Source organism: Grammomys surdaster, unplaced genomic scaffold, assembly GCF_004785775.1.
Source record: "Grammomys surdaster isolate TR1022 unplaced genomic scaffold, NIH_TR_1.0 126115, whole genome shotgun sequence".
Taxonomy (NCBI): Eukaryota; Metazoa; Chordata; class Mammalia; order Rodentia; family Muridae; genus Grammomys; species Grammomys surdaster.
In genome coordinates this window covers 5,812,514-5,824,979 of record NW_021620923.1, presented here as the reverse complement: position 1 = coordinate 5,824,979, position 12,466 = coordinate 5,812,514, and positions in this window count along the sequence as shown.

Genomic DNA, 12,466 nt, shown 5'->3' with positions numbered 1-12,466 from the left:
ATAGTTTCAGCTTTCTTCAAAAACACCAGAAAAATTCTGACATTTTCTAGTTATCTGTGACTTTGCTGCTCTGAGGTAAGGAACTTAATTGCTTGTGTTGCAAATCTGGTGTTTAGGAGATCACCTTATAGGAAGCGGGACCCATCCCACAGAGCCCTTTATAGTCAACTGCTCTACTGTCCTCTATTAATTATGAATAATACATTACATAAGGATGATGAGTTCAGATGTTCTTTTTATTTATTTATTTATTTATTTATTTATTTATTTTGAACATGAAATGCTTTTTTATAGCGTGTTTTACAAGGGGAGGGGGTAAGAGGGTCCAGGTGGTGGAAAAGTACAAAATCTTCTTGGCCTGTGCCTTGAAACATGTCATGGTCTATATGGTACACTGCCTTGAATTATGATCTACCTGCAGTTCTTCAGAAGATATGGTACACTGCTTGAGTTATGGTCTCCCTGCTATTCTTAAGAAGACATGGTACTCTGCTTTGAGTCTATCTGCAGTTGCTAAGCAGGATCTTGCAGCTGCCAAGCTTCAGAGGACATTGTGCAGGTGGGGAAAGGTAGGGGGTAAGGGTAAGGGCGAGGGTCCCGGCTTCTGGCATCTCCCCCTTCTCTGTTTAGTTAGAGAAGGCTTCTTATGTTCAATCCCAACTATGTGAGTTTTGAATTTGGATGTCTAATTATGGGGGGTCTTAGACAAGTTCACAACCCCAAAACACTGATGTGAGACAAGTCATATCGATGGTCGAAGGCTTTAGGCTGTCGACGATGGGCAACGTCAAGGGACTCCGATGTGGGTGAAAGGATTGTGAGAGCCCTGTCTTAGGCCATGTAGGCTGCACCCACTCCCAGCACCACGCACTCCTTTTCGGCTGCATTGGGTGGGCCCCTGGGAAGTGGACCTACAATAATCCCGTCATTGGGCTAACTCACAGCCATCCTAGTCTCTTGTAAATGTTCAAGTTACCAACCATTTGTCAGTTTGGGGTGTAATATTGTCATAAAGGAAGGCTCCCCAATGTTAGCGGCCATATCAAGGGTGGCCTTGGTTTAGGAAAAAGCCAATTTTTGTTGTGGTGATCAAGAGGCCAAGCTCTCTAGCGAGAGAAATGAGGGCAAAGCCAGGCATACCAGGAACCCTTCTGGAGGGCGTGGAAGTCTAGGGGTCGACCGTAGGGGGAGGCAGAGGAGCTGACAGTTGAGTCAGTCTCCTGCGGAGTCACTTCTGGATCCTCTGCAATTTTCAGCTGATGGTAATGAACTTCAACTGCCTTCTTGATGGCAGCATCAACCTGGTTCTGTGGACGACAGGTCACGGGCGATGATCTCTGTCTTGCTCAATCTTGATGTCGTGCGCACATCCTCTCAATGAGGGTCTGTCCGGATGGGTCCGTGCCTCGAGCCCCACGTCTGGGTGCCACTTGGCCCGACCGGCGGGTCCTGGTTATTCGTGGGGGCGAGGAGGACTGGAACCTGCTATTCTTCAGAAGATATGGTACACTGCTTGAGTTATGGTCTCCCTGCTATTCTTCAGATGATATGGTACACTGCTTTGAGTCTATCTGCAGTTGCCAAGCAGGATCTTACAGTTGCCCAGCTTCAGGGGACCTTGTGCAGGTGGGAAAAGGTAGGGGGTGAGGGTAAGGGCGAGGCTCCTGGCTTCTGGTCCATATGGGTTAGAACTTCTAATAGCAGGCATCACGGGTGATTCAATTTTACCTGGAAAGAAAAAAGAAGGGGATTCTCAGGGAGATTTCTCTTCCCTGGATGTAAATTGTTAATCATCGTATTTATGATTGGGCCTGGCTTTGTGAGGGTATCTATTTTTTCCATTAATATTTGTGGTAGCCGGTTAGCTGTGCCTTCTGTGGTATTGGGCAGGCATATCAGTCCTCGGCTCCATAAGGGAACTGGGACTGGGGCATTCCCTTTATGGGTATGAGGGTCCTTCCCCATATCTGTGGCAAAGTTTTGTTGGTCTTGGTGGTGCCCGAGGTCACCAACATGGTCAGCAAGAGATTTGCCATGAGCTTTCAGCTTTAGAGAGAGAAAAGTGAACAAGGCATGATGGAGAGTATTTCAGGGGGACTCCTTCTGAGGGGGTACCGTTCCCCCTCTTTTGTTTTTAAAGCCAATTTTTCAGAGTTCTTGTAAAATCAGGGCAGAAGCGCCAACAGTTGCTCCTTCCACACTCAGAGAGTCATGAAGGCCTTATTTAAGGATATATAAATCTATATTAATAATCTTTTGTCAAAGGACTTTTATAGCTCCACTGACAATTAATCAGACTCTATGATATATCGATTAGAAATAGCTTTTTCTACTTTTTGTGAGATTACCTCTCTTTTGTCAATTAACTGTTGAGGAAGTTAGGGTTTACCTCTCTCTTGAGAATATTGAACAGAGATTTAAATTCTTTTGTGGAGAGCTTAAAATAGTATCTTAGCCAATTTGCATCTCCTAGAAACTTTTGAAATTAATTTAAAATAAATAGACTCCCTTTTTTTTTTAAATCCTTTATCTGTGTGAGGTTTTTATTGGGTATTATACGTATTTACCTTTCAATGTTGTCTCCTTTCTCATTCTCCCCCCAAATCCCTTATCCCCTACCCCTTCCTCCTAATTTTTGTGATGGTGTGCTCCAAACATCCTCCCAGTTCCATCTCCCTGCTCTCGAATTCCAACACAGTAGGGGATCCAAACTTTTGGGGACCTTGGCCCTCCACTTTCACTGGAGTCTAACAAGGTCACCCTCAATTCCCTATACAGGTGCTTGAGTCCCTCCCTTTGTGCTCTCTGGTTGGTGGTTTAGACTTTGGGAGTTCTGGTTGAAACTTTTGATGCTCCTTCTAAAAAGGACCAATGCATTCATACTTTGGTCTTCCTTCTTCTATGTGAGTTTTATGTGGTCTATATAAAGATTCTTAGAAATTGTGAGCTTTTGGGCTAATATCCACTTATCAGTGAGTGCATACCATGTATGTTCCTTTGAGATTGGGTCATCTCACTCAAGATGATATTTTCCAGCTCCATCCATTTGCCTAGGAATTTTGTGAACTGATTGTTTTTAATAGCTGAGTAGTACTCCATTGTATAAATGTACCACATTTTCTGCATCCATTCTTCTGTTGAAGGGCATCTGGGTTCTTTCCAACTTCTGGCTATTATAAATAAGGCTGCTATGAACATGGTGGAGCATGTGTCCCTGTTGTATGTTGAAACTTCTTTTGGGTATATGCCCAGGAGTGGTATAGCTGGGTCCCTAGGTAACGCTATGTTCAATTTTCTGAGATACCGCCAGACTGCCTTCCATAGTGGTTGTACCAGTTTACAATCCCACCAACAGTGGAGGAGTGTTCCTCTTTCTCCACATCCTCGCCAACGTGTACTGTCACCTGTGTTTTTGATCTTAGCCATTCTGACTGGTGTGAGGTGGAATCTCAGTGTTGTTTTCATTTGCATTTCCCTGATGACTAGGGATGCTGAACACTTCTTTAGGTGCTTCTCAACCATTCGAGCTTCCTCAGTTGAGAATTCTTTGTTCAGGTCTGTGCTCCATTTTTTAATAGGGTTCTTTGATTGTCTAGAGTCTAATTTCTTCAGTTCTTTGTATACCTTGGATATTAGCCCTTTATCAGATGTAGGGTTGGTGAATATCTTTTCCCAATCTGTTGGTTGCCGCTCTGTCCTATTGACTGTGTCCTTTGCTTTACAGAAGCTTTGCAGCTTTATGAGGTCCCATTTGTCAATTTTTGGTCTTAGAGCACAGGCCATTGGCGTTCTGTTCAGGAACTTTTTCCCTGTGCCTATGTATTCCAGGCTTTTTCCCAGTTTCTCTTCTATTAGTTTCAGTGTGGCTGGTTTTAGGTGGAGGTCCTTAATCCACTTGGAATTGAGCTTTGTACAAGGAGATAAGTATGGATCAATTTTCATTTTTCTACATGCTGACCACCAGTTGGACCAGCACCATTTGTTGAAAATGCTATCTTTTTTCCATTCGATGGTTTTAGCCCCTTTGTCAAAGATTAAGTTACCATAGGTATGGGGGTTCATTTCTGGGTCTTCTATTCTATTCCACTGATCCTCCTGCCTGTCTCTGTTCCAATACCATGCAGTTTTTATCACTATTGCTTTGTAGTACAGCTTGAAGTCGGGGATGGTGATTCCTCCAGAAGTTCTTTTATTGCTGAGAGTAGTTTTCGCAATCCTGGGTTTTTTGTTATTCCAAATAAATTTTAAGATTGCTCTTTCTATCTCTGAGAAGAATTGAGTGGGAATTTTGATGGGGATTGCATTAAATCTGTAGATGGCTTTTGGCAAAACAGCCATTTTTACTGTATTAATCCTTCCAATCCATGAGCATGGGAGATCTTTCCATCTTCTGAGATCGGCTTCAATTTCTTTCTTCAGAGGAATGAAGTTCTTGTCATACAGGTCTCTTACTTGCTTGGTTAGGTTCACACCAAGGTATTTTATATTATCTGTGACTATTTTGAAGGGTGTCATTTCCATAATTTCTTTCTCAGCCAGTTTATCTTTTGAGTAGAGGAAGGCTACTGATTTGCTTGAGTTAATTTTATATCCAGCCACTTTGCTAAAGTTGTTTATCAGGTTTAGGAGTTCTCTGGTGGAAGTTTTGGGGTCACTTAAGTATACTATCATATCATCTGCAAATAGTGAGATTTTGAATTCTTCCTTTCCAATTTGTATCCCTTTGACCTCCTTGTGTTGCCTAATTGCTCTGGCTAGGACTTCCAATACTATATTAAATAAGTAGGGGGAGAGTGGGCAGCCTTGCCTAGTCCCTGATTTTAGTGGGATTGCTTCAAGTTTCTCTCCATTTAGTTTAATGCTGGCTACTGGTTTGCTGTAAATTGCTTTTACTATGTTTAGGTATGGACCTTGAATTCCTGACCTTTCCAAGACTTTTATCATGAAGGGGTGTTGAATTTTGTCAAATGCTTTCTCAGCATCTAGTGAGATGATCATGTGGTTTTTTTCTTTGAGTTTGTTTATATAATGGATTACATTGATGGATTTCCGAATATTGAATCAACCCTGCATTCCTGGGATGAAGCCAACTTGATCGTGATGGATAATTGTTTTGATGTGTTCTTGAATTCGGTTCGCTAGAATTTTATTGAGTAATTTTCCATCAATGTTCATAAGGGAGATTGGCCTGAAGTTCTCTTTCTTTGTTGGGTCTTTGTGTGGCTTAGGTATGAGTGTAATTGTGGCTTCAAAGAATGAGTTGGGTAGTGTACCTTCTGTTTCTATTTTGTGGAATAGTTTGAAAAGAATTGGGATTAGGTCTTCCTTGAAGGTCTGATAGAATTCTGCACTAAAACCGTCTGGTCCCGGGCTTTTCTTTGTAGGGAGACTTTTAATGACTGCTTCTATTTCTTTTGGGGTTATGGGACTGTTTAGATGGTTTATCTGGTCCTGATTTAACATTGGCAACTGGTATTTTGTGCGGGGCGCGCGCATGTAGTCTCGCCGGCGAAACCATACACACACACGAACACACACACACACTAGAATCCTTCCGTAGAAACACTTTTATTTCCCAAAACCAAAATGGTGGTAGAAGAAAACCAAGAAGACCAAGAAGGCGTGGGAAAGCACTGCTTATATACCCCAGAGCGGGGTATTCACCCCCTGATTGGCTGCTTACTCGTAGCGAGCCAAACGCCGTGGGATGGGCTTAGCTTTGGCGGGCTTACCATGGCACATGCGCAGTTTACTTGGTACTAGGAAGAGTTACGGGCGACAGCGCCACCTAGCGATGGCGGACTTTGTCAGCTCTCGTCGCGGCTCCCAACATCTGCCCCTTTTTTGTTTTAAAAAATAGAGGGTGGTGTTCAAATGTTTGAGGCTTTACAGGGTGCATATACCAGAAGCCCTAGGGTGCAGCGGCTGAGGAATCTGTCTACTGGCTATTTCCTTTTAGATTTGTCAAACAGGCACTGGCCAATGTCCCGTGTCTAGGCTGACTGACATTTCTTCACAGCCAGCACCAAAGAATGGTGAGCGCTCTGGCTAGGCTACGAGGGTCGCGCACCCACACCTGGCATTCTCAGAATGTGCGCCCCAGGTAGTGGTCACTCGCAATGCCTGTCACCGGGTAAAATCACCATTCGTGGTGTACCTCTGGCATATGAGATCAGCTTATTCCCATCGTTGGGAACAATTGGCAGCCGGCCTGGAGACAAAAGGATGGAGTTATCCATCTGGCTGCCCTTGGCCTGTCTAGTATGGTACCAGTTATGACTCAAACCCAAGGCCTGATCAAGCAAATTCCATCTTGGGGGAATAAGCGATCAAAGAACCAACAGTTTAAGACCGTCTCCCTTACCCTACCAGGTGCAATGGAAACACAAGTCCTCTGGGTGCAAGGGCTAAGGGGAACAGAAAGAGATGCAAACACCCATCCCTGTGCAATGGAGTCATCTCCTAGGGGTGCAAGGGCTGTTTGTCTCAAAATTCAGGTACCACAGCTACACAGACAAGAATCAGCCAGGCCAAGACTCCTCACTGACCCAGTGTAAAGGGCAAATGTTCTGGGGTGCAACGCTGATGGCCTAACATTTAGCACCACTACTCGTGGGGGGGAGACTGCTTATAATTGAGGCAGTGATAACCACACTGCAGGGGAAGCCCCTAGTACTTTGGAAGCGCCTGTGCAAAAATAGCCTTGTCAAGATTATGTTGAGCTATGAGTTCGCAAACCAATCAAAGGATGAATACTAAACCACAACTTAGGATATACCAAACAGGCCTACTCCCACTTACTTAAAAAAAAAAGGGGGGGGAAAGGAAAAGAAAGGAAGAAAGCTGAAGAATTCTGGGAGGACAGTCCCTCAGTCAGGGACAGATCCACGCGCGTCGAGTTGATGTTCATCACAGCTGCTCTCAAATTTCTGAGTGTCTCACTGAAGTTTTCTGAGCAGTTTCCTGTAAGATACTGAAACAATTTTCTGGACAGATTAGTTACACTAGTAAAGTTTTTATACTGTACACTGGTGATGTAAAGTGTACCCAGTTTTCTCTCACATCTCAATTGGGCTAGTTGAAAGAGGATATCTAATCTCTCTCTCACTAAATCAAGGTGTTGATTAAGGATCATTAGCCCGCCTTTTAGTTGGGTACTGGTGGAGGATTTGAAGGTTAACAGTCTCTGCCACTGTGGCTGACAATTGGGGGTAGTGCCCACCTGAACAGAAGTTGACATACCAATCTCAGTGGCAGTGGCGATAACGGCACTAATTAATATCGTCGTCACTATGGCTGCAGTTATACCAAATCTCCTTTTTGTCTAAATAATGACAAAGTGGAATGAGTCTCCATGGGGATGGGAACCCATCGCGTGACTCTGGCAACCATAGTGCGAGTGAATCTTTAGAATTCCAACACTGGGACATCCAGCAGGTTTTATTGGTACAATTCTTAAAGGTGGAATTTGATAAAATAAACAAAAATACTAGGAACCTGTATCCCTTGGATCAGTACAAGGGCTATCATCAGAGCCTGGAGGGTCTGTCTGGGTGTCACCTTCCAGTATCGCGAGTCGCCTCGTCAGCCGCTCTGGTAGCCAAAACGGATTGTCTTCTTCCTGTGGAAACACACAGACCGCTCCCCTGGCTCTTAATAAAACAATATCTGGGCCCTTCCATTGTCCGGTCAAAATATCCTTCCATTTCACCATCTCTTTCGGCCTCTCAGGCTCTAAACATTGACGGTCAGCAGCTGAATGGCCCTGACTGTCCAGATTTAAAATATTGAGGGTAAAGAGTGCTATAGAAACGATGACTCGTGGCACTGAGGGTAGGGTCTCCTCGACTCCTCCCTTTTGTTTTATTAGATAAGACTTAAGAGTGCGATGAGCCCGTTCTATGATGCCTTGTCCTTGAGAGTTATAAGGGAGGCCTGTCAGATGGGTTACCTCCATTTGGCGACAAAACTGTCTAAACTTTTGAGAAGTGTACGATGGCCCATTGTCCGTCTTAAGAATTCTAGGCTTCCCCCAGGCACTCCATGCCTCAAGGCAGTGTTGAATAACATGTGCTGCCTTTTCTCCGGTCAACGGAGAAGCAAATATAATTCCAGAATAAGTGTCAATGGAAACATGTAAATATCGTAATTTGCCAAAGGTTGGGATGTGAGTAACATCCATTTGCCAAATCTGTAGTGGCCGAATTCCTCATGGATTAATTCCTACATGAGGCACTGGTAAAAATTGACAGCAATTCTGACATTGAGTAACTATATCTCTAGCTTCCTTTCTAGTTATCCCAAACCGACGACGTAGCGTCTCTGCTGTCACATGAAAGTTTTTATGAAAATCCTTGGCCAAATCTAATTTGGAAGATAAGGCAATAGCAACCAATTTTGTGGCTCGATCTGCTAGGTCATTCCCATGAGACATTGGGCCTGGTAGACCTGAGTGAGCCCTGATATGTGTAATAAAAACTGGGAATCTCCTATTAATTAAGGCGAATCGAATCTTTTGAAAAACTTTTACGAGTCTACTAGATGGTCTAATTAGCCCGGCCACTTCTAAGGCTTTAACTGCATTTACTACATAAAAGGAATCTGAAACAATATTTAAAGGGCCTGGAAAGGTTTCAAGAACCTCCAGAACTACCAAACATTCCACAACTTGAGGTGAGGTCTCATGATATTGTTTGGCAGTAACCTTATTATCAATTACATAAGCACCCACACCTGTCTTTGACCCATCTGTGTAAACAACCACTCCATCCGGGAGCGGCTTTTGAGATAAGACCTGTGGAAATACAATAGCTTGGGTTAAGGCAAACTGTAAAATGGGATGTTTAGGGTAGTGATTATCTATTTGGCCATTAAAGGAGGTGACCAACACGGCCCAAACATCAGAGGTAGCAGATAATATTTGAACTTGATATGCAGTATAAGGCACTATTAAAACCTTAGGCTCCCTTCCAAAATGAGTGACAGCTGCTTTTAATCCCCGTAAGGCAAGCTGAGCAACCGCATCTGGATACCATTCAATAACCTTTGCAGGAGAGGCATTAGGATGAATCCATAATAAGGGTCCATCTTGCCATAATACGGCAGTTGGTAAATGTCTGGTTTTAAAGACACATAGATTAAAAGTTTTGGTCTCATCAACGCGTTTTAGCTGAGCTTCCTGCAAGGCATCCTCCACCAATCGCAGGGCATGGTTTGCAGCCAGTGTTAACGCTCTTGGTGAGGAAATATGGGAATCTCCTTCCAGAATGTCGAACAAAGGTTTTAATTCAGCAGAGGGAATTTTCAAAAATGGTCTTAACCAATTTATATCACCGAATAACTTTTGAAAATCATTTAAGGTATGTAAATGATCTCTGCGAATTTCTAATTTTTGAGGAACTATTTTCTCAGGGTAAATAACTGTCCCTAAAAAGGAACCAATTTCTGAAATTTGAACCTTCTCTGTGGCAATATGCAGACCCCACTGTCTTAATGTAGCAATTAATAAAGGATATGAGTTCTGCAAAATGGTCAACTCTTTATGGCATATTAAAATATCGTCCATAAAATGAATCAAGAGTAGAGAAGGAAATTGTTTCTTAACAGGTTCAAGGGCCATTTGTACATACAGCTGACACATAGTAGGACTATTGGCCATGCCTTGAGGCAAAACTGTCCACTGATATCTTTTATCTGGCTCAAGGTGATTAACAGCAGGTAAGGTGAACGCAAATCTTTGCCTATCTTGTGGGTGTAGGGGAATGGAGAAAAAGCAATCCCTAATGTCTATAATTATTATCCTCCACTGCTTAGGTAAAGCAGAGAGCAGAGGCAGCCCTCGTTGTACTGAGCCAAACAGCTGCATCTGTTTATTAATGGCCCTTAGATCATGGAGAAGTCTCCATTTTCCTGATTTCTTTTTTATAACAAAGATAGGGGTATTCCAAGGAGAAGTAGAAGGTTCTAAATGACCAAGCTGTGCCTGTTCCTCAATCAGCCTTGTAGCAGCTTCCAATTTTTCAGAGGATAGGGGCCACTGAGGAACCCACACGGCTTCCTCTGTAAGCCAGGGTATGGGCAAGGAGCCCTCAGTGGCAACTAGGGAAAACCCAGACCTTGTCTCCCTGTATTACTTTCTTGTGAAATTGGGTTCAACCTTCCCTGTTCCTTTCTGCCAAGGCCTTTTCCTTCCTTATATCCCATTCTTTTCATAATATTAATAGCTTGTTGAGAGTACTCATTAGTTAGAGTCAGTCCCAGGTCTTGTAAAATGTCTCTTCCCCAGAGGTTAACGGGGAGAGGAAGCACATAAGGTATAAAGCTTCCTGTCTGACCCTCTGGCGTCTTCCAAGTCAAGGAGCGTGAACTGATGGTGGGGTTGGCCTCATATCCCAAACCTTGTAAGAAATGGGATGACTGTGTAACGGGCCACGTTTTTGGCCACCAGTTAGAGGAAATAATACTTTTATCAGCTCCTGTGTCTAAAATTCCTGTAAAGCTCTTCCCTTCTATTGTTAATTGTAAAGTGGGTCTGGTTTTGAGATCCACTACTAAATGAGCAAAGTCAGTTCCTGAAGAACCGAACCTATTGGCACCTCTTGGCGCCCCGGTGGATGGAAAACAATTATGTAAACTTGGAAGGATAACCAATTGAGCAATCCTATCTCCAGGGGAGATAGAAAATATGCCTTGTGGGCAAGAACAGAGAACTTGAAGTTCTCCTGTATAATCTTGGTCTATGACACCAGGATGAACCACAAGCCCCTTCAGGGTAAGAGAGGAGCGGCCTATAATGAGGCCAACGCTTCCCTCAGGCAGGGGACCTTTAAAATCAACCGGGATAGGTTGCACACCCTCATGTGGCATTAATAAGAATTGGGAGATAGAGCGGAGGTCCAACCCTGCGGACCCTCTAGTAGCTCTGTAGTTAGAGATCTCCCCCGGTTGTAGGCTTGTGTCCCATATTTTTTCGGGCCCTGAGACATTGGGCCCGGATATTCGTTTTTTGAAATATTTTCATCTCTTTCTATAGGGGAGGGATCATGTTGAATAATCCTTCCCTGAATGTCCTTAACCGAACGACATTCATTGGCCCAATGATATCCCTTCCTGCATTTAGTACATAACCCAAGGGTTTTCTTTTGTATAGGAGTACGACATTCTCGTTTCAAATGACCCTGTTTACCACAATTATAACATACTTTACGGCCGCCAGGACCTGAGCGGCTCTGGCCCTGCAGGATAGCTGCTGCCAGGCCCGCGTTAGTCAGTGGGCCTCCAAGGCCTCGGCAGACTTTTATCCAATCTGTCAGCCCTTTGTTTCTCCTAGGGGTAATAGCTGCCTTACATTCTGGTGAGGCATTTTCATATACTAATTGCTCGATCAATGGCTTGACTTGCTCTGGGTCTCCGAAAATTTTGCCTGCTGCTTCTGTCATTCTAGCAACAAATTCTGAGAAGGACTCCTGGGGGGCTTGTAATATTTTTGTTAAATTTCCTCCAGCCTCACCCCTTTTCGAGAGTGCCTTCCATGCCTTAATTGCGGCGGCGGAAATCTGGCCATATGCTCCCCAATCATAGTTAGTCTGGTCAGCAACATACTGTCCTTGCCCTGTTAATAATTCGAAAGTCCACTGTCTCTGGTTGCCCTCTGCATTAGCGTTGGCCTTTGCCTGTGCTTGAGAAGCGTCGTGCCACAAGGCCTTCCATTCCATATACTGTCCCATATTAGGGAGGGCAGCTTCTACTGTGTTCTGCCAATCATTCGGAGTCATTGCCATAGTGGCAAATCTCTCAAGCTGCATAATTGTAAAATTAGCATCAACTCCATATTTGTTAACCGATTCAGCAAATTCTTTGATAGAAGCATACTCTACAGGCGCGTGGACACGGCCTCCTCCCGCGTCCTCAAACACTGGAAAAGCTTGTAACATTTTTCTTTTGTCTTCCTCTGAAAGGAAGGAGCTTGAGCCGCGTCCGTCCACATGAGGTGGAAGTGCGCCGGGAACATTAGGTTGGGAGGGCGCTACAGGCCGAGAGGCCGTCCGGCTTCTATCTCTCGTTTTCCCCTGCTTTAGATTTTGCGGTGGTAACTGTTTACCTATTTCTTCATCTGAGTCCTCTGAGGAAGTTATCCCCTCCGACTCAGAGGCATCACGCCCCAGCACTTCCTTTACTGGATAAAGAGATCTTTTTCTGAGGCTTCCTATCCTCCCGTCTCTCCCAAGAGCGTTCTTTCTCTCATCTCTCACTTCCTTAGACTGTGTGTCTTTGGAAAGGCCTTTTTCCTTAAATATACTTTTTCTTCCTTTTTCTTTCTGAATTCCTAAGCGCTTCTGTCCTGTCTTTGTCTCTGACATGCTGAATTGTACTATTCTCCGAACCCTCACGAAAACCAGGAGTAGAAAAAGTGATGCTGCTAGCACCAAGGCGAAAGCCTCTAGCGTTCCTGCCAACTGGGGAGGGA